Genomic DNA, 22560 nt, shown 5'->3' with positions numbered 1-22560 from the left:
TCGCCGATTTATTCGCATTCGCGTTTTTCGCCCGCTCGCCGATTTCGAGATTACTCGACGTGCCATCTGGAGTGTGGCCATGCTTCAGGAATTCCGGACCCGGCGCACTCCGTCTCCTGGTCGTTAATTAGACGAAATTTAATTTCGGTCTAAGAAGCACCGGAAGCCGGACGAAGGACGCGGAATTAGCGGAGTCGAAGTAAGAGCGGGTGGCTTGTTAAACAAATTTAATATTCCGACCTCCGTGGCCTACCCCAACCCACTTCGAGAAAACTTGCCTGCAAACTTGTTACCGCGTTAGCCCGGAAGGCACATCAAATTCGTCTGTTCCGGGACGACCTCGCCCGTGTGTTCCAGCGAGTCTCGCTCAACTCTCGCGACGGACTCTCTCTCGCAGTGCACCATCTTGTTTCTACAACCCTGTAGGCTGCGTTTATATTCTCGCCTTCGTATGGAAACTGCGTGGAAGACGGCAGTGCCGCTTTGAGCGGCTCAAAGTAGCTCCGAGGCACCGGCTGGGTCCCAAGAAGAGTCTGCTCCGGCGGCGAGAGAGTAGTTGGAGGGTGGATAGAACCGGGGGTTTCTAGTCGGAAACACCTCGCGCGGATGCAGTGGCAGGAGGGAGGGATGGTGGTAGGTAGGTTAGACGGTAAGGTAATGCTAGAGCAGACTTAGGAAGTGGCGTCGTCGAGACGCCGTAACTTCTGCCACCCTTGTGCCAACCTGACGCCGCGCGGCCTCCCTCAGGATATGCATGTAAGTTTCCCCCGCGGCGACACGTACCCTCGCCCATTCCCTACAACGACGCTGGCTCTATACCGATCCTGTCCTATCCTATCATATCCTTTGCCCGCAACCGAGCTATCCAACCGCTATGCGCAGCAGCGCGCTATGTGTACTGGCGTATCTTGGCCACAGACGATTTTCGCCACTTTGTGTCTTCGTAAATATTAAAGATAATAAGCACAAAAACAGAAAGAAAAAAATACACTGAAAAAATGTAACTTAGATGCAAAATACTTTTCTCGTCTTTGTTATTTGATATATAATCATTTATATAAATCATTTAATATAAATATATTGATATAAATACGTAAATAAAAAATAAAATCACAAAATTATCTTTGAAATTATTACCAACAATTTTCGTAATTGTAGTTCAAATTAATTTCTGCTATTTTAGGAAGCGTGTCGCAATCTATAGCAATGTTTCGCCATAAAAATTTAATCAAATACAAGCGCATCAGCGTAGAGACCACGGTGCATCATTGTGATGCAGATTGGCCGATAAGATTCTTAGGAAAGAATCGGTGAACGGGCCAGGCATCGCGCCGCGTTTCATCTAACCCCGTCAAGCCGGTATCGTCATGCGATCCAATTCGTAAATAAAGTTGGCAAGGAGCAAACTGCAATCGTGCACGCCCACATAACTTCCATAATGGCGCAACGATTCCGTTGGCGTGGCCCACCCGTCGGTCGGAGGTATCGCAGGGGTAGCATAATGATTGCGTGTCCGGGAGCAATGAGCTGGTACGAGAATGATGGCGATCGTGAGCGCGAGCGAGACAGAAACGAAAGAGATGGGTGGGTGCTAGGTGGATCGTTGGGTGTTGACGCAGGGGCGGCGCGGGGTGGTACCGACACCAACTCGGCCACCTGCACCCCAGGTAATCGTGGCAACCTGTAAGGTCGTTCGTATCACGCTCGGGACTCACCCTCGTGCCTTCGCTACGGTATCAACCGCGCTGTGCATAAGATACTGCAAACTGCCTATCTGCTTTTGGTTCATTAGCGTCTCTCTCTCTCTCTCATATTTAGACGCCGAGATTGCCCTTATTTTTCGTTATCACGAGAATGATTCAACAGAGCAGTGGAAACAGATTCCTAGAACACATTGCGAGACAACTTAAATATATTTGATTTTCTTCGACAGAAAAGAATATTAAATCTTTCTTCGTGTAAAAATAAATGTGAGCTTTCTAATCCTTATCTTTCAGATTTGAGACATTTGTCCGATGTCAAGCCGCGTGAAAAGTGTAACTTGTCACAGGAATTCTGTGAGAAGGCACAAAGTCATCGTTAAATGAATATAAATTTACGCCTGTGCGGGATATGCAGAACTAATGACGTTCTCGCTATGCAATAGGAGGGCGCACGATCATCCTGCTCAACCATTTCCGCGACAACCGCTCTCGAGGTCAATGAATTTCGTAAGCACTCAGGTACATCTAGTAGAAGCGCACTTAACTATGCCAGACTGCTGGCTACGCTCAGCAATATATATAAGAGGTCGGACTAGGTCTGACTATGCGAGGCACGCGAGGGGGCTGCTTGTAAATTCTCTCCGAAATGAGAGTGTCACCACGCTCACCCGCCACCCCTTTCCACCGCTCCTTCTCCTTCCGTTCCTAACTCTCCTTGTCCTCTCTATACGCGAGCACCGCGCGCTCTTCCCTCCGCCCCGCCAGCCCGCCGTAGCTCGATCTTCAGTTCCAGAGTCCTCGTATATACCGCATGAATTCTCAATGAGTTTTCGCCTATCTCTCGCTCTCTCTCTTTCTCTCTCTCCCTCTCTACCTCCTATTTTTTTCCTCTTGTTTTCACTCATGCACTCTTATAAGATCATTGGTCTATTTCAAATGCAATAAATCTGTCAGCTCGCATTTTCGCCGACAACTAACCGATTTAACAAAAATTGTATTTTATTCCAACGTAAAAAGAGAGATAGTCGTACCGATGCTAAGATAGCATATGCAACGTACAATACGGGCAACGTAATCTCGCTAGCAACGTCCGAAGGAGAAAATACTGCGGGCGTTCGATAGACCCGGATCTTCGATTTCGAAAATCGAAGGTTCGAAGCGAGCTGGTGGCTCATAGATGCGCTTGCATCCTCCTCCGCATGCAATTTCAACACATCGCGTTACGCGCACGATTCCGTATTCCCGTCGAGGAGTCGGTCGCCCGTGGGACGGAGCAAACAAGTTCTCCGAACCTATTTCCCTAACTCTTGCCTCCCTCATCCCCCTACTCTCTCTCTCTCTCTCCCTCTCGTTCTCTCCTATTTCTCTCTTTCTCTCTCTCTCGGAGGAGTCATGGATCACCACGCGTGGCACGTGGTAGTGCTGTACGGCAAACGTCCGATGGTCTCTCGCCTCGCAAGGAATGGCGGTTCGCTAGCCCGGTATATCCTCGTCGGCGCGCGTCCTTCTCTTCGCTTCCAACGAGCGAGCGTCGACGCCGAAGAACGGCGAGAGTACGGCGCGCTGCCACGCATAATTGTGTATCAACACGCAGTGTGTGCGACCAACTTGATAACGTGATGAATGTTGACATATTCCCTAATGCCGATATTACATACGACCCGCCACCCTCGGCCTCCGCGCCTCTGCTACCCCTCTTTTATCATCACGCCTTGTCGTCCCTTCGCGATGATGTACGGCGATACCGGGTCTCTTCTCCTCGTCGGCGAACGGCGAAGACGCCGCTGCTTTGTTTATGGCTCGACCCGACTGCGGATGCCTTCGATAACGATATCGAGATACGATTTCGCAGAAATATAAATTATTTTGCGGGAGTCCTAAATCACATTTGATTGCTTTTTTATATCATCGAAGATTAATCTGAACTGACAGACTTTGCGTGCGGTAAAAATTCCAATCTCATAATAATGTTAAATTTTTCGCAGAATACATCAATTAAAGACATCGTTTTTTCAACGATTCTATAAACATTTTCTCAAATCTGATAATGCACTTCTTTTTCAACCATTCTATAAATATCTATCAAACGATTTGGTTACCACGCTCATCCGAATTGTCTGGCTGATCTCGCGGATTCCCACAATAAATCCTTACAAATAAGCTAAACAATTTGGCGTAATATCGGAAGAGCACGTATAGCGGTATCGCCATAGGGGTCCCGGATCGTACGCATACGTGATAGGTCGAGGGGCTGAATCGAAAAGTGGTGGTTCAGTTTTTCCTTTTCGAGGGTGCTCGAGAGTTCGGAAGAAAGCTCCAACGACGTTTCCGCGGTCTAGGGGTGGATGGCGTTACCCTCGTAAACCAGAAGGGAGACAGAATCGGAACGGAACGTCGCGGCTGAGACAGCGCGCGAGAAAGAAAGAGAGATGCGGGTCGAAACACGGGGGTGAGAGAAGAACGAGAGGGAGAGACCGGAGACATTTTCCCGCCGTCGGGTTTCAGCGGGAGAGCGAAAACGTGGCGCGGCATGCGGGCCACGTTTCTCTTATTTATCGTTTCCCGATGCTTATGTTTTACTAGGCCGTGCCGTGCCGTGCCGCGGTACACGATAACGCCGGCAAGGGGTGGAATCACTGAGGGAACCAATAACGTGATGTATTATACATAATGCATGGTCCATCCTCTCCGCCTGCTTGCTACCTTGCTACCTGCGTGTACGTGCACGAGCCTCCGTCTCGGCGCTCGTCGAAGACTCGAGGAAAAAAAGAAAACAGAGAAGGTTGAGGCCTCTCGAACGCAGGAGAATGGGAGGTCCTCGATAATGGATCGTCGCGAGAAACAAATTCGATTTTGGACCAAGTAAGATGCCGCTGTCTACAAAGTCAACTTGCATTCTTGAATATCAGTATGTAGTCACATCACTGCTAACGGTTAAAAACTAACGTTGTTTAGCGCATGTTGATGATTTTTTTTATTTTCAAGAAATCTGCTTGAAAAACAAATCAACGTTTTTATGAATGTTGGCCAATTTTAGCTACCGCTCTTTAGCTTCTTTTAGATTTCGGTGTATTGGTTCTAAGTCTCTTTTTTTATCTGATTTTATTTAAGTCGAATTTGCGCGAATTTTTAATGCAATGTAAATAGCCATCCGTTGTCTGGAAAGTAAATTATATAGTATATATATATATATATATATATATATATATCAAATATCGAATTTTGGAAACTGTATTTATTCAATCATCTTGAATGAATACAGTTTTGTCTTGTTCATCGCGTGGAGAAAAGCTAACTTTGTCTTCGCAATTTCAATTTATTCATTCAGCTTATCGAACCAAAGCAATAATATAATTAATTCACTTGAATTCTGTTTAATTAATTTACGAGAAATTTTTCTATCTTGCCTCAAACTATCGAGTTTTCTACGTTACATTTTTAAATTGTTTAATAATGTAGATGTGTAATTCTTTCCACGCTATATTTGAGAAGAATATGATAACCATCGCGAGTCGAAAACTGCTTGTAGTGTCCAGGAAAACAGGCAGAGTCGCAGCGGAAACAACATTGTGGCAGGGTAAGCGTGCGAAATGGCTTTGCATTCGAAATATTTTAATATAGGAGGGCGCACATAACTCAAACCGTTCTCTAAATCATGGTTTCACGTTGCTTCTAGGCGGTGGATGTTTCAATTTCCTTGAGGCGCAATGTGATGGTCCGCGTACAGGTTCACGAGGGGGAGAACGAGGGAAGAAAAAAAAGGAGACAAGAGGTAGGAGGGAGAGAGTCGTATACACAGAGAAAATGCGAGTTAATTTCGATACGTTCGTCCGAACGACAACGGTGACGTCGAAAGGAAAATGCTGAAAACTCATGTACGTCACAAAATGCACTGCCCTTTCAATTTCGTCAATAACAGACTTGAAACGGCGCCACGTTAAAATCTAATATTTAAAAAGCGACGGGGATCAGAGAAAATTGTTCGCGTGAGCAATAAAAGTCCACGAGGAACGAGCGTACGCGTCGTTTCGTGCCGGATGTAGCTGGGTGTAGGTGGGTACGTATCAATAATTGATATCGGTAATCGACCGATTGACGTATCACCGGCGCGGAGCGGCGTAGAGTGTCGGGATCCGCAGCTAGTACATTTCATATTTAGATAAAAATACGAGCGGGCGATAATTTAAGAGGTCGTTGAAAGAGCTGGTGGTGCGACCGGAGCGGGGTGCGACGCTGATTATAAAATCGAAGTGTTAATGGAAGAGAGGAGAACACCCTCGACGAGGTCAGCCATCCTATTGTAATAACGCATATTAAAAAAAAAAAAAAAAAAAAAATACTTGAGAGTCGGATTTCATGTATTCTTCGTAAATATATTCGAACAAAATAATGTATATTTACAGACAAATATTTCTAATTCGATAAACAGAATAAGAAATAATCGAGCAGGTACGTATCTGGCATTTACCCGCGAGAAGCACAGTTTTGAATAAGCGATTCTCGTTAATTAATCACTGTGTTAACGATCCAGCAATTACCACGCTCGTCTAATTGAAGCTTACATTTGCGTTTATGGAACATATCGCGTCGGGCAAGCGCGGAGGCGCTGTCGTTACCAGTGAGGTAGACAAGTTTCATTTGCGTTATTTATTCGGAGCGAGGCGGCGCACGAGAGCGCCCGGTCGGTGCGTAATTATAGTGGGCGATGGAACGAAGGGGCGAGGGGGGAGAGGAGGGGGGGAGAGACCAGAGGTGATGGGGGATGGAGGGGTGGTAGTCAGGAGGACGAGGGCAGGAGAAACAGAAACAAAAAGAGTTCGCCGGCAGAAACGGGGAAGAGTCCGGTCTTCCATTAGCGCACCCTTGATTACTTTTTCTCATCTCGGCATCTAAATAAATAAAATATCGAGAATTCGCGCCTCGGTCGGCCGTCGCAGCGGCGTCGCTGCGCTTAGATAAGAGATAATAGCGAATGGAAGAAAGTGACTTTATTTAATTACAAGAAGTCCTCGCTGGCTGCAGGAAAGGTCGCGCGATATTCTCTCTTTCTCATTATTAATGTTGAAATCGTCGATTTTTGTCGAGATTGTTTATCTTGAGCGAAAAGTCCTTTTTCGTCCCGCAGAGCAAAGTGGACGAACATTCTGTCTCTTTGCGCGCTTAATTACTCGCGCCATAAAGCGATTTCCTCGTTTTCAACGTGCTAAGTGTTTAACAACTTTTCGGTATGAACAATTTTGTAGCCGTATCACGGCTACACTTTGCACGCCAAGTAAACGCCTGCACTCTCGAAGAGACCGGAAGCGATTCTTCGGCGATCGATCGGCGTAATAAATACGTTATAATCGCACTTGCGCGCGCGTAAAATTTACGGCATCGAAATAGGTTTCGCGCGAGGGTCGTCGAAAGCGGCGCTAGTCGCGCGGTTAATTAGGTCGAAATTGGTGGCGGCGGCCGTTGCAATTTTTCGCCGCCGTTTTTCGCACGTAGCCGATGAATCATGGAGGTTCCCGGTGACCATCGCGTAATAACCGGGTGCGATTTCGCGTCGATCGGTATGCAAAGTGGCGCGAGCCCGGCCCCGTAAATCATAGCCGCGGCTATGCGATTCAGCATTCTTTCCCATTGCCATCTACCCGCCTCTCCGCGCCGCCTATGCCATCACCTCGTCCTGCCAGCAACCCCCATTATCACGCCCGGCAAAAATAAGGCGGCGAGAGCCCTACCCTCCGCCCGGTTTTAACGAGGCCCTGGCGATCAGTGTAGACTCTTAAACACCCCGATTAGCTGGCTGTCACGAGCAGCCCACCCTCGGCCCCACCTCATTCTTTTCTTTAATTCGTTTTTTTTATCGAGCCAGAGGTAATTAGGGTGGCATCCCTGCAGTCAGCGGCTCCCTCGCCATCCCCCCCCTCCCTCTCCCCCTCTTTCCCCCACGAATTCACCCTGCCTCTGCTCGCAACCCCGACACGTCCCCGCCGGCCGACCCCGCGGCGGGTTCCGCGTTTTAATGAGATTTAGGACTCTGTTGCTAGCTAAATTTTCATAAGGTCCTGCGGGATTGCCGACTTCTTTTTTTTTTTCGAAACCTCTCGTCGACTCTTCTTCTACAATATCTCTTTTTCTCGTTCGCTCCGATTTCTGGTTTCGTATGGTCGTCGTATCATGTCTTGCGACCATATTTTTACAGTTATAATTTTATACATCTATTGCAAGGATAAACACGCTTAGGAAAAACTAATATTCTTTTTAATAAAACAACATCTCTTAATGTAAAAAATTTAATGTATATTTTACGCGCGGTGAGATTGAATGTTATTGCGATTTCATAAACCTGGATAAATAATTAGCCTATGACGAAGAATTTTTTATCCACGGCAACGCCGGAGATCTTAGCATCTGAGCATTCCACGCACAGCCGAGACGGCGGCTCTTCGTTGAGAAGGTCCTAATGCACGGAAAGAGCTTTTCGCCATAGCTGCAGAGAGTCGAGCAGTGTAGCCGAAATGGATGAAGGAGAGGCGAAAGGCAGATTAGGTGCGGCGTTAGCGTTAGCAAGAAGCGCATCCAGAGGAATTCGTCTCACGGCTTAACAACCAGAGACTTAAGGCGACCACGACGACTATGGAGTCTCTCTCTCTCTCTATCTCTTTCTTTCATTCATTCACACAAGTACGTAGCTATATTCGCACACACACACACACACAGAGATCCGGTTTCTTCGTCTCTTTCGTGCCTCTGCCGAAATCCGGACTATTTACTTCGCTCGATCGCATCGGTGATGCGTCACATCGGATTAAGAAACGACGCAGTTTTTGCACGACCACTTCGAGAAATGCAACATATTGCGTTGTTTATATCTGGAAATATTACGATAAAAATATCACCGTGTGTTTGCGAGTTGTACGGGTTGACCCTTCCATTACAGTAATTAAAGAATTGAGAGACCAACGTGCATCGCGCACCCATATTCAGAGATAAATTGATGACTACGAATGTAATGATTGGTGCGTGTGTCCTGAGGGCATATCAAATATAAATTACGCGCAAATCCACAATAAACACGTTACATGAAATACAGATTAATTTTACAAAATAACATATATTTGAATTTATAATTTGAAGAGAAACTCGAGGAGAAATGTAAATTGTAAATTGTTATCAAGGAATTATCGCAATTTAATTTAACAATAATGTAAAAATAATAAAGCTGTTAAAAAATTAATACATATATTGAACAAAACTTTATTTCATTCACAATAAGCTTTTAATCGTTGAATATATTATATTGTCGAAATTTTTATGTTTTCAAACATCGGTGTCTATGAACATTTCATACGGCTCTTGCATAAAAGACTTATAATAATTGTTGGCCAAATAATAATTACGGACTTTAACTGACCGGGATTTGCTGTTCATCCATCAGGTAGTAACGTTCTTTAGTTTGTATTAATAAAATGTACTGTTCAATTATAAGAGCGATTAGAGAAAAATTTCGTAACTATTCGTGCAATATTCTCAGTAAAGTAAAAAGAAAGAGAAAGAGAGAGATTAGCGAGATCTAATAATATCGCAAGCTCCTGAATGATTTTCGATTCTCGGCACCTAGCTACTTGCTGCAGCCAAAATTAAGAACCGTGCGCGCGCTCGAACGTAAAACAATGCTCGCCGATATCGCGCACGAGACCGGAAATGTCGTTGCGAGTGGAACGAAGACGGCTTCTCGAAATATCGGGATTTACCGCGTCGAATTTCACGGTGCACCGCTCGTAGAAATCGCCGGTAGCTTTTCGCCCGCTTCTCCCTCCGAGTTTCGCGCCGACATACAGCTTACAGTGCGAAGCGGAACTGCGACGCTTGAACATTAGCATTCCGCAGCTGCGGCGACGTTTTTCACGGGGACTTGACAAAAAGGAACGTAAGCTCGTCCGCGACGATCAGCGGTGTAGAACGCTGGCGCGGGACGAAGGGGCGGTAATGGTGAATGGCGAGAACCTAGGGTCGAGAATTTGCAGTTTCCGCGAATGCACGCGTGCTGATTCCTCGACTGTGTAGTTTTTCACTGAAAGGATTTAGTGACTGGATTTATTAGTTCGCGCTGTGCGGCCGTTATGAGATCCACTACAGTTTGCAAGAATAATCTTCTCGGTGAAGCATATTGCTTCTTGTCGGACTATCTGTGTAACATAAATCATGTGTTGTTTAAAAAGATGATATAAACTCTATCTGATAAAGTACAATAAATAATACTTTCTAAATAATATTACATTAAGAATAGAACTGAATTTTCTCAAAACTTCTTGTCACATATTTATAACATCTCGAAATTTCATAATTTTATTTATAAATATAAATTTGATAAAGAATTCTAAGCGAAATATAATATTATGTAAAAATTCTAATGAAAAAGTGCGAGTTTAAACGTGACTTTTGGGCTGGGTTTTCGAGGAATAATACAGCCCAACGTGGGATTTTACTTGTTCTTACGGCGTCATACGTACACCGTCGCTCTCAAGAATCGGAATCGCGTACCGCAAACAATACACGTTGTAGGCAAGCCGTGTCCATGCATAATTCAAATAGTCGCACAGCCGTCCGTGGAACCGCGGAACCGAGCGAATTTTCTCTTCCGCTCCTGCCTCCGCTCCTAGTAAATACGTAATCAGACCTCGCTATCATCCCGTCCCATTCCCCCCCCCCCACCATCCCCTCGCACGTCCCGGCGTCCTTCGTTCCTTCCTTCTCTCCTCTGTGATCCCGTCGTATACCCTGCACAGCAACCCGTCCCGTTTCTCGTCCCAGTTCGCCTCATCCTCCCCCGCGAGCACCGACTCCATCGTCGTACACACCTCAGCCATCCCCCGGCGGCTATCCCCCGTCTCCACCCTTCAGCCACCGAGTACACAGTTATTCCGATACGAGTTTACACGCCGGTGCCCATAAAACACGTATGAGATCTTCTGTACCGCATTGCGACACTTTGACGGCGCCAGCTCAAGTCACGTTTAGAGGCCGTGTGTGTAGCCTACTCAACGATCTTCACGTATCGATCATACGCTGCGTACTTGTCTCAAATATATATACGCCAAGATGTATACAGATTTACTATACGTGCTGTCAAGCTATAATATCGATACATTTTTTTAAATAAGCATTATATTAATCATTCTGACTGTATTTTAGAATTTAAGATAAAAATCATATTTCAATAATCTTTGTAAAACCGCTAGAAAACTTGAAAGTTAAAAATTAAGTCTGTTGAATTTTCTTTTGTCTTCCGTCAAGTCTCAAATGTATGCACATATCGCATTTAACGTCATACCCGTGCATCAAAACGTTGAGCAGAAAACGTTATATCGTTTCAATGTACATTTGCCAATAACTCCAAAGACCATTCACATTTTTATCCTTCTACCACAAAGAGACCACCTACTGGCACTTTAATACCTCTGCGTCGAAGCCGACGGACCGGATAAATATCCGTAGGATCCCGACGCGAGAGACTTATGGATCTGGTAGCCATACGCGCCGATCTCGACGAGAAGTCGTTAAACATGAATCCTTCAAATGGATCTTTGTGCAATTATTTATCATTGAAAAATAGAACAGAGAATATAATAAAGCTCGAGTATAAAGATTTTCCAGATCGTTTCAAACACAATACTTTTCGAGCGCAATTCGGCATTCCGGTTGTATTTGCGCGACCGCGAATCCAGCGTGACAAGATCGTACAAAAGAAATGCCAGAAGCAGAAAAAGACGTGTTCGTAGGCCGTAGGGCTTATCATCGGGGCTTTAATGGCACGAGTGGCTCGCGTATTTCACGAGCACCTTTCGCGACGGAGGATCGGGGCGGGTTCTGGAAGGCGGCGGCGGGTTATCCCGGCGTATATATGCGTCGCGAGTATCTGGACTTATGATGGAAACAATTTAGAGGCTTTGGGTGCAAGGCGGATGTGTAAGCCCGGCGCGCGTGTACGGAGCCACCGGCTCCGGGAATGTGCTCAGGGTGCGACGGTGCGGCGGGTATCCGCAGGGACGAATACGGGCGACGTGTGTGTGCCACGGTGGAGGGAGCTAAGCCGCAATAAGTCGAGGGATGAGCGCGAGATGTGGCCGAATCGTACCGCGCATACTGATACCGTATCCCGCGGACGGGGAAAGAAAGAGGAGGAGACGCGGTAGCCGCCGGCGCCCTTTCTCTCGCGCCGCTCTTATTGGCCGTCCGCCCGTTTCACGGCGAGAATTTTCGAGTAACAACGCGATCGCGTCAGCGCCGGCGAGGCCGGATACGTTCATCGCCGAAAATGAATCCATTGTGCGGTGATCTCGCGTGAAATGCGACTAGCCGGAGTATCGCACGCTGAATAATAAAATGTATAAATTCTCACCGTCAACGATGAAGTCGACGAACGACGCTCGAAATTGTGCGAAACAACACGATGGAAATGATTGAATTGATATTCGATCTCAGCCGAGCGCAGAAATAAACACGTTGTCGCGTTTGTCGTGTATATTTCTCCGCCTGTGTTCCAAGGATAACCGCCTGCACACTGCAAAAAGTTTTACGTTATATTCGCATCTCATTTCCATTTATGGAACAGTCCATTATATTCACGAGAATATTTCGAAAAAAAAAGTAGAAATAAAAAAGGTCAAGTTATTTTCGCTCAAATAAGTAATCTAATACTTGAATACAAAATTGCACGCGTACTATTTTGATGACTAATCTGACATTAATCAGGTATTCAAATGAGCGCGAAACAGGCATCACGGGATTTACAGCGGGATATTATCGTCGCGAGAGGGATACGCGCGCGTTATTTACATCTTGGCGGCACGTTATCCCTATCCCATAGACGAGGAGAATATGGACAGGAAGACTACGTGGCTTCCCGTCGCGCATGGCGGTTCTCCCGGCATCGGACTTTTCGAGTAGTAGGTGGAAGGGCGTCACGGCGAGTGAAGACGGACGTCGCGACGCTACCATAAATCGTGGGCTTACCCGCCGACGGAGAGCGTCCTCCATCCTTTCGAGCATTCTCTCTCTTTCGCGCTCGCGTCTCTCTTCTTCTCTTCTTCTTCTCCCGCTCGTCACTCCAGGACGACCTTCTTCCCGAAAGCCACGAGCGGCGACGACGAGGTCTCGTCGCGGGAGGCTAACTCTTGGCCGGCGAGACGACTTTGATTATACTACCGCTGCCCGGATTTTACGGGACGCTCGTCGATCCCCCACTAACATATTGCTGGCGTTATGGCTGAAACGTGAGCAATTAAGCGGCTTAGATCATCGCAGATAGGGTGTTGATATATAGAGTACTTTCTGCGCAGTGGAAAATTGTATTTAGATCTGAAAAAGCTCACTTTAATCTTTAATTGCTCGCGCAGGATCCGACGGGCTTTATTCGCTTGATACATCTCTCACTGCTCTTATCTTTTCGCTCCTTTTTCACACCGACATAATGCTGTACAATATCGCAAAAAAAAAAAAAAAAAAAAAAAAACAAGTGTTATATTTAAAACATTATTAAATTACGCTGAAGCATTCAATAATGATATCGCGTCATATGCATCGTTATTACGCTGCTGCAACTTAGCTTACGATATTAATATTACGCCCGCGGGTGGCAGGTATGTTTAATTGGGTCACTATATACATCCTCTCGAGGATGCGCGCCCGAGGAAAGTGAGACGGCGGAAAAAAAATAAGGAATAAACGCGCCGCCGCGGAGGAGGCTCCGTTTTGCTGCCGTAGACTAATTTCCTCCGGCTATTCTCCGGACCGTGCAGAAAGTTCTGGGTGATGTACTCGTCCCTGGAGCTTTAAAACCGGCGACTGTTCACGGTCTGGATATTATTCAGTGCGGGTACGGATATACATATACTATTACGCACGTACTAACTATCCGGCGAAATGAAGTGGCTCGTACTCGCAATAAAAATGCCTCGAATTACGCAGGCACGCCTCGCCATTCCGAAAGAAATTAAAAAGTAATTAAAACAACCGGAGCCCTCGCGGAGGCCCTTACAGCTAACACTCGAGACCCTCCTGGGACGCGGCGAAGGGTACGAAGAGATCGCCTAATGGTAGAATCAATATTTGACAGAAAATAAAAACATAAATCACGAGAATTTAATCAACGGACGGAACCAACATAGGCCGTGCAGCTCTACGGCGGGATTAAGATAAATTTGCTAATCGAAACTTTCAGCCAATAGCTGTCCCGAGATCGCGGGGAAAATTTATCGTGCAAACAAAAGTTCAAAATATGATTTAACAATATCGTATTTAATAGTGCTTTGTAAACGGTCTGTGTAAACATAAATAAGTATAACAAAATTCATCCGCCTTAATTTCCCCACGCGCAGACGTCGACGCTGGAAAAGCTCGCGAGGCAAAGAGATTTTCCCTCTTGCGTACAGTCTCTCTGACTCGCGCGTTTCTCGTCGCGGGGGTGGGACGATTTAATAACGACGCGGCAAATTAAAATGATAGACGTCATCCCCGGACTGGCGGCCACTGAGAGCCCATCAATTAATGGGAGCCTCTACTTCATTTGCCTATAAATAAATAATCGTCAAGTGCCTCCGCTCGTACGAGAGGTGTCACTCGGCATCGAGCGGAGGTGGAAAACCGGAGGTGGAGGCGTAGGATGAGAAAGCCAGCAGGAGCTTTCAAATATTAACGCCGTCTCGTGGACGTCACATACGTTACCCTTCCACCCCCCGTTCTACATTCGGGCAGATGCGTGCGGGCTCTGCCACGTACGCTCCGCCATCGAGGTCTCTCCCACGTCGCGCTGTTTTTCTCGTCTATCAACGTGCGCAGTGACGTCTCAAGGATGCACGCGTGAAGTACGACTTCAAGCGTACCAATCTCGGTAATAACAGAAAAACGGATCCTCAGTATTCTCGGAAATTATTACATTTATTGTTGTATTTCTCATTACAAATTATGCTATAAAATACATATGTCCGTGGCAAAAAAAATCATTATTTTCCAATCTCTTTATGTTTTTAATTCATAAAATAAGATGGCAATAAAATAATGCCTTGAATGCCCCGAAATCCTCCTGCTTTTGATAGACCGCACAAAAGGATGCGATAATAACGAACGCGCCCACACGCGATCGCGCGCTACCTAAAATAACAAACTCCTAAAAGCCGCATTCAGTTAGAGACGATGCGCAAATGCGGAAATCATATCGCGATCGCGAGGCCGTGACAATCGAAAGTAATTCAGTAGATACGACGGCGGCGGGGCGGCAGGGGACGGGTTGGACGGTGAGTGCGCGAGAGCCGTCCAATGACACGCCGGAAATATTTGGCAGCTGATGGCGAGGGGAGAGGCAGAGCCGGTACCTCCGGCTGGTAATTAAAAATGTCTCTCGACCCCTTCCGCCCGGACCCCTCCCCCCTCCCATTTCATCGCCACATTCGCCATCCCTTCGATGTCCCTCGTGCGTCGCGATGTCGCCACGAGGCTGTCTAACAGGAATGCATTGCGAGGGACTAATGAAAAACCTCATCGGCGTGTGTGACGCTAATGAGAAAGACTGCCAAGCGAGCTCGACAGTGGCGATTGAAATTCGCGAAGAAACGCCGGCGCGGATGTATATCGGTTGGTAGACGAGCTGGTTTTCACGGCGGACAGTTTTTATGGAATGACGAGCCCGTCATGCGCTCCCGCTCTCTCCGCTCATTCTCTCCCCCCTGTTTTTTTTTTTTATTATCTTCTGACAATGACCGCGAGAGATATATCGAGTTTCATGCGCCATTTAATAGGGAACAGTAGCCAGGAGTCAGTCGTTGGAAAAAAAAAAAAAAAGCGCGTTGCGTCGGCAGCGAGCGAGCTTCGTCAGAGATCCTTCGCTTTTAGCCTGCGTTAATGCAGTCTATTTCATCCGCGACACCACGTCGCCAATATATTTCCTTAACGATCTCGTGACAGTGACGACAAACGCGTCGTGACGCGAAGTAATTACATTTGGCCATTATATCTTTACTCGCCGATGAACGATCAAAGGTCACGCTGCAGCCGTGAAAATCCACGTCAAATTCAGGTGCACATTAGAAGACCATCGACAGCCGCGTTATCATATATAAAAGGCTGTATTTTTCACTACGTTTACTTGAAAAGGATAATAAACGTATACGACGAAATCAATTGGTATTTATCTGCACGCGATGTCTATTTAATAATTAAAAGTTTTATTTAAAATCCCCGCACGGACAACGTAAGAGCGGAATGAAGCGTAGGACGCGTGCACGTCGAGCTCGCAAGTTCCGAACTGGACGCCGGTTCGGAACATAAATTCCGCAGAGCCATGTTAAAGAGAGAGAGAGAGAGAGAGGGCCCCTGAAGCGGCCGAGAGGGTTAATGCGACAAGAACCCGCAGCTTCCCGATACGCAACGGAGCGATGCGCTCGCAAGTAACTTGTAACCGGCCATCGGGGCTACGTACGCGGCAGCGTGAATGATGCGGAGGCGGTAGTGACGTCATTAGCAATTCCGATCTCGTCGGGCGGAAATTATGTCCAGTGCGCCGCGAGTCGCTCTCAATATCCTCCTCCCTCCCGCCCCGCCGGCGCCGCCCTTCTCGCTTCACGAGCGCGCACGCACACGCGGCAAGTGCGCAGCGTACGCGGCCACGTACACACACGTGCCGCGTGAGATTCCTTCGCTTCCGGTTTCCGGTGCGGGAACGGCTTTGCCGTGATTGGTTCGGCCGCGAGCGAGCGAACTCGCCGAAGCAAGGCAGCGACGGACCGATATCGGTGCCCCGATATAGAATGACTGTCATTCTGCGTCCTGCTTGCGGAACACCGAGACAGTGTCCCGCGATAATTAGATAGAGATGCCGCGCGCCAATCGCGCGATTCCTTCACTCGGCGCCGAATGGAAGCCGTGGAAATATCTTTTCGCGGAAATATCCGCCTGGCGCAAACGTGTTTCAAGCGGGTCTCGCTTGTGCGTTATCGTCATTTATAAAATTTTAATTATCCATTACTGCAAACTAACAAAGCGATTAATTAAATTAGTAATTTATAATGGCATTAATAAATTAAATTCGCCTTTTGACTGTTTAAAACAGAGATGTCACTAACAATTTTGCGAATATCATTTCAACGATACACTGCATGTACATTTTTTGCGCGGTAAGAAATTCATTGGCATAATTCCGTTTTATATCCCGCGAAATATCCCGTAAAATGATTCGTTAACGCGTCGCGGACTGAATACGCGGACATGAGACGCAGTTTATATATCAACTTCCATCGATGCGGGACTGTCGAGCTGTCGATCCCTTATATCGCGAACTCGCGCTCCCGCGGGAGAGCCTCGGGATTTCGCCTTTTCTCCTCTCTGCATCCTACGATTTTAAAGCGCCAGATATATATTATATTCGGCATTCAGTTTTTCGCTTAGAAATATCCTTCTTCCCCGGGGTCCAATGCGATAACTCATTCCTCCGCTCGCAGAGTTACGTTGCCTCCGCGCTGCCTTTTCGCCGACATGTATCACTGCGCAATGAATCAAGCGATAAGTAATGGCGCAATCAAAATATCGCGAACGCTCCTTCGACGGCGGCGCGGATTTGCATCGTGTTACTTCCATCCGTGCGATATGCACGCGCACTCTCATTAGCGGGATACGTTTACGCGCCTCAATTAACAATCCGCCGACCTCCTCGAGTATTACGACCGTGAAACGCTTTCTTTCTACGGCGACAGTTTCCACCGGTTTACATCACGTGTGTAAAGAAAAAAAGTGAGAAGTAGGTCGACGTTAAAGGTGTTTCAGTGATCTCCGCCGGATAAGAATTCCAAGTTTTAACGAAGCCCTGGCCTCTTTCCTCTACTCTCCGTCTCCGTAATAGTGTTTTATTTGTGTGGGCTCGTACAATTCGGGTTTTCGCACCTTGCACGGCCGAGTTATTTCCGGTAGTGACGCAAGAACAAGAAACACCGACAAGGGAACGAAACGCGGCAGAGGTGGGACGACGTGCGGGACGTCGCAAGGCTCGCAAAGGCCTCGATGCTAATTTTCACGCGGCTCGAGCATTAATTCTAATTAAATATGTGCGCGCGAGGGGCCGCGCGGTGAGATAAGCGGGACGAAAGGCAATTTGTACGGGGACGACGGTCGGTTTCCAAGATAAAAAATAAAGGACGGAGAGAAGAAAAAGTTTCGACAGGAATATCCCCCCCGGCCTTTCGGCCTCTCCGACCAGGCGCATCGTCTCGCGCCCCGCCTCGCTCCGGACCGATATCCGAGAGTGAGATGTTTAATCATTCGGTAGATTGAATCCGCGGGTCTCCACTCGACGGTGAATATCTTAGCATGCGATGTTTCTCAAGTTGAACGCCGTCCTGACGCTCGATAACGCCGACGATCTCTCTTTTCGCGCGCCCGGCGAGGATAACAAATCGGGCGCCGCGCCGATTCCTCCGTATTTATTTGCGAGTGTCGCCGCGATATTGCCAACCGCAAAACGCACTTAAAAATATTCCCGACGGGTGGCTTTCTCGCCCATCAATTTCTCGCGAACGACATTGAGTCCCGAAGATTTTAGATAGACGCATGCACCGCGAATGACGCGAATGCGATAGTTGCTTATGATTCTTCGCCGAGCGAGTAAAGCGAAGACAGATGTAAAGCGTTATTCGTCACAGTTGCCGTGCACCTGTAATGCGGAGGTGAGTGTATACATAGTGATAGGGTATACATAGTGATCAGGTAATACACAAGCACGAATATATTAATATCAATTTCTTGCTGAGACCGGGTGAATTTCATTTTCCCGAACGGTGCACCGAATGCGGCTGTTTACCGGGACAAGGCACCGGGACAAGGACTGAAAATATATATCGGTGGGCGTGGAGTGCGGCGGCAGTTGGTTCACGGTCGGTAGGTCGGGAGAGCATTGAGTTACAACTTAGCTTATACAGCCACCGAAGCCGCCGCCGCCGCCACTCTACCAGCAACGAACGGCAGTAACAGCCGCCGCCGTCGTTACGCTGCAAGATTCTATCCGCAGATTGCTGACTGGCCCGCTCTTACTTGCCCGGCCGCTTGTGTGCACCTTCCACTTTTCGTGCTTCCCCTTTTCGTTTGTACGGCGATTTCAGAAAAATCGCAGCCGAAACTAAACGATCGGCCGTTCCGCGCGGGCGCACCCGGCTATTCCTTTTCCCGTTTATTTACGATGTAATTGTACAGAACGCCCGCGTACAAGCGGGATCGTACCGACCTCTCGTGGTCTGCATTACGGTAATAATTCCGGTCTGATGATGCCGGTATTTCTTCACGGCAATGACGGGGTGACGACGCTACATTAACTCGGCATTCTTCAAGCGCCGAGTAAATATTCGCAGATTTTTATATTTCCACCTAGCCATAATCACTTTTATAAATTCCACTTTTTTTCCACGTGGTGACATTCTTTGACCAAATTTCGTAAGAAAGGATAAAAGCGCAAATTATTTCTCAGCTATGAGCATTTTTGAAATTAATTTCAAGTAAATTTTGTTTTTAAAAAATTCTAATTTAACACTTAATTAGTAGATATGTATAAACTATGTATATTAGATATTGAGAAATTGTGATAAAGATGACATGTCGACGAGGGTTTTCGCAAACCCAATCGCAATTATGCAACTATGTTAAGGAAATATTTTTAACATTGCGATATACATCGGAGGGAAAATTAGCGAATTTCTCGTCTCGACGATAATGATTTTCTAAATATCAATCATTCCGCAATTCACGCTTTACAAGCTCCAGGCGAGAAAGTAGATTGACCCGAGCGAGGAGTTAATTTAGCGAGCTGTCGCGAATCACGGCGTTTCACTTAGCTTTTACTTTTTATTCTTCTGGTACGTCGAACCGGCTGCGTTTCCCGCGATAAGATCTCGGAGCTCTTTCTCTGGAGAGATCGAGTTGCAGGAGGTCGTGGAACCGAATGCATCGAGGTGCACCGACAACGCGCAAATCCCGCTGCGTCCTTTCGCGTTGCAACGACGACCGGAACCGCCGCGATTTTCAATAAAGCTTTCTACTTGATTTCCAGCTCGCAAACGGTTGATCGAGTGTTGATTGCTTCACGGCTTATGGCTTTAACAAACTTGAAATTTCATAATGGCGCATATTTATACAAATTAATTTTCATGAATTGCGTTTTTTAATAGCAACTTATAATAGATAAAAAATTTTATACAATAAAACATCCCGAGACTTTGCGCAGAGAAGAATGCGAATAACGGACGCGCTGGTAAAAAAAAAAATTCGATGAACAAATACGTACGTATATTATTTCCATATTTCTATATTTATAGTGCGCATATAACATACGCAAATATAGCATATATCCTCGTGCATGCATGCTCTCGGAATCGCATCTCGGCTTAGGCTCTTCGCCGATTATCATTTAAATGTATTCGCGCTTAGTTGGCCGCGAGCGAGGCGTGCCGGCGGTTTCAGGACTCCGAAGGAGGAGCGAAAGCCGAGGACCTTTGCGGAGGAGTCCCTCTTCTTGGCCTCGCAGAGAAGAGAAGATGCTCCATCTCGCTTCTTTCCTGCCCGCCGTCTCTGTCTCTTTCTCATTCGGTCGGCATCGTTACGCTGACTTATGAAGACCGTGGAATACGATTCTTATGCGGCCCTTACTGCCTCTTATTTCGCCTCTTTGCCTCGCGGGCGACCTTCGTCGCTCGTTTCTGCGACGCATGCGTTTATTTGGCGATACCGTGTAGTAATATCGTGGATTTGTCGGGCGCGAAATATACACGGGACGTCCATCTAAGGCTTGACGAAAATTTGGAATGAAAAAATATATATATTTCAATAGAGATCTTTTATTATTATTCCATGGATTTCTTCATCAAATAATAATATCGCTGAGTCATCGCGGACGTTGTGCAAAATTATAATATTATTATAATGCCGGTGCAACATATAAGAATTGTTGTACAGGCTTGAGAGAATTGTTAAAGGCCTACAAGAGGAACGGAGAATATGTTTTTCACTCGTCCGAACTCGCTACCGTAAATTCAAAGCGGCTCATCCCGAGCCTGGCTGCCGTTTTATAATGAGCTGCACGCACCTCTCGAACGTCTAGAGACTATTTGGTATTTGTTTCTCGTCAGAACTTTGCATACGGCCTGTGTGTCACCGTCTTGCAATATGCAAATGCCAAAGTATATGGAAAGAGTCTGCGGCACTCGTCGTCTTTATGTCGAGATACCCGGGATTACCGATCCGAGACGCGTCAACATATAAGGATTTCTTCCTTCGTTGAATCGAAGATCGTTCTATGCGAGATCGAGCTCTCCATTACGTACGTTACATATCTCATGCAAATCACGCCTCTTAATGTCGGCGTGATATAAAGACACGTCTGTTATCAGCTACGTTTCTCAGATGGCTAAGTCGACGCAGATAGGATACGCAGATAGGTTAATAAACTAAGAAATTTTTTGTTACAATTAATTTAACATATGATCTAAGGGTTTTTATTTACGACAAAAAGGAACTTGTAAGGCTGTAAGATATATATACAGAACGGCGTTTATATAGGCAACATAAACTTCTCTTACAACATTAGAATGCATCCCGCCTGTAACAATATTTAACGCTAATATCTTGCTAGTATTTTGCAGAGATCGAAATATAGTTTCTCATCGAGATATTCCGATTATCTCACGCGTACACCATCACGACGAGTTATTAGAGCCAGATTGTCGAATAGCGCCGATATTCACAACGGCGCCGGATCCCGCGCGATTTATTACGCGTTAAGTACCCTCGGCGAACCTCGTAACCCGTTTGCGGCCACGGCAAACGGCGATGTCGCGTGGGATTTACGATTAATTTAGGTATGCCAGGTCGATTTCCTGATCGCGTTGACGATACTTTCGGGGCGCGACTGCATGGGAAAATCGGGGCCAACTTCAATATTTGACCGTACGGAATCCGGCCTTATCGCGGCACGAAGCGCGCGGAAAGCGCACGGAAGTCGCGAGTCGCGACACGGCACGGGGCTCCCGTCGTCGTCGTCGTCGTCGACCGCGCGTTCTCGCTCCTCGCTGACTACCGAGATTTACAATGAGTTTCCGGTACAACCTGGAAGGAAGTTTACTCGCGCCAGAGGCCGGGCGCGCACCGACCGCGGTACATAAACGTTATCGCCGACGTATCGCGCATTCGGATCGCAAACAGCCCTTCCGCCAATGCGAAGACGCCGCTTTGAGGCCGAGGTCTCGACAACGGCTGCACGCAAACGGAGAGACGCGTGTAGTTATGGCAGAGTAACGCACGCTGTGGGAAAAAATATAGCCGCACGGTGCGCGTTCTACCTGTCATCAAGTTTGATCTTAATTCCGGTGATTTGCGATTTTTATGATGGACTCTTTATTGCTGCGTCTTGAAAAAAAACTGCTTCCGGTTGCATCATCGCATGTTTATCCGAGAGGAAAGACGAAGGCGATAAAAAATTCTCGACGAGTAATGCAAATATCACAGACGGCATACGATTTGTATGTAAATGTAAATGAAACTCTGTTAACTATTTCGTTACGATAGCAAATAGCTAATAGCTGCCGTTAAATCGTAATAACAGCCGGTAACATTTCACGAGATAAATTTTGCGGTGTCGGTTTGTTCCTGTACGATTCTTTACACAGCACACGTAACCTTCATCCGTGCGAGGCTATTCGCGATTTCAAGAAACATCGTGAGAGGTCAGCTGAAATGTCAGCTGGAAGGTTGCATCGTTACATAGATCGTTATTGCACAAGTACATCGCCGTCAATTGATGACAATTTTATTGCGCTGTCGTGATATTTTAAGCGGTTTC

General features: G+C 46.7%; 1 protein-coding gene across 5 annotated transcripts in view; it reads right to left on the bottom strand.

The window, feature by feature from the left end:
• Positions 1 to 22560, bottom strand: part of LOC105668717 (uncharacterized) — a 178916-nt gene that overhangs the window by 33815 nt on the left and 122541 nt on the right. The window contains exon 1 of one of the 5 annotated variants that reach the window (XR_010889495.1): positions 12708 to 13468. The exons of the other annotated variants lie outside the window; for them this stretch is intronic. The gene's annotated coding sequence lies outside the window, so the exon portion shown is untranslated. Of the gene's footprint in view, positions 1 to 12707; positions 13469 to 22560 lie in introns of those variants that run through there. 5 annotated transcript variants of the gene reach the window in all.

Source organism: Linepithema humile, chromosome 3 (genome assembly GCF_040581485.1).
Source record: "Linepithema humile isolate Giens D197 chromosome 3, Lhum_UNIL_v1.0, whole genome shotgun sequence".
Classification (NCBI taxonomy): Eukaryota; Metazoa; Arthropoda; class Insecta; order Hymenoptera; family Formicidae; genus Linepithema; species Linepithema humile.
The sequence above is the reverse complement of the archived record's forward strand: the minus strand, read 5'-3'. Positions and strand labels throughout refer to the sequence as shown.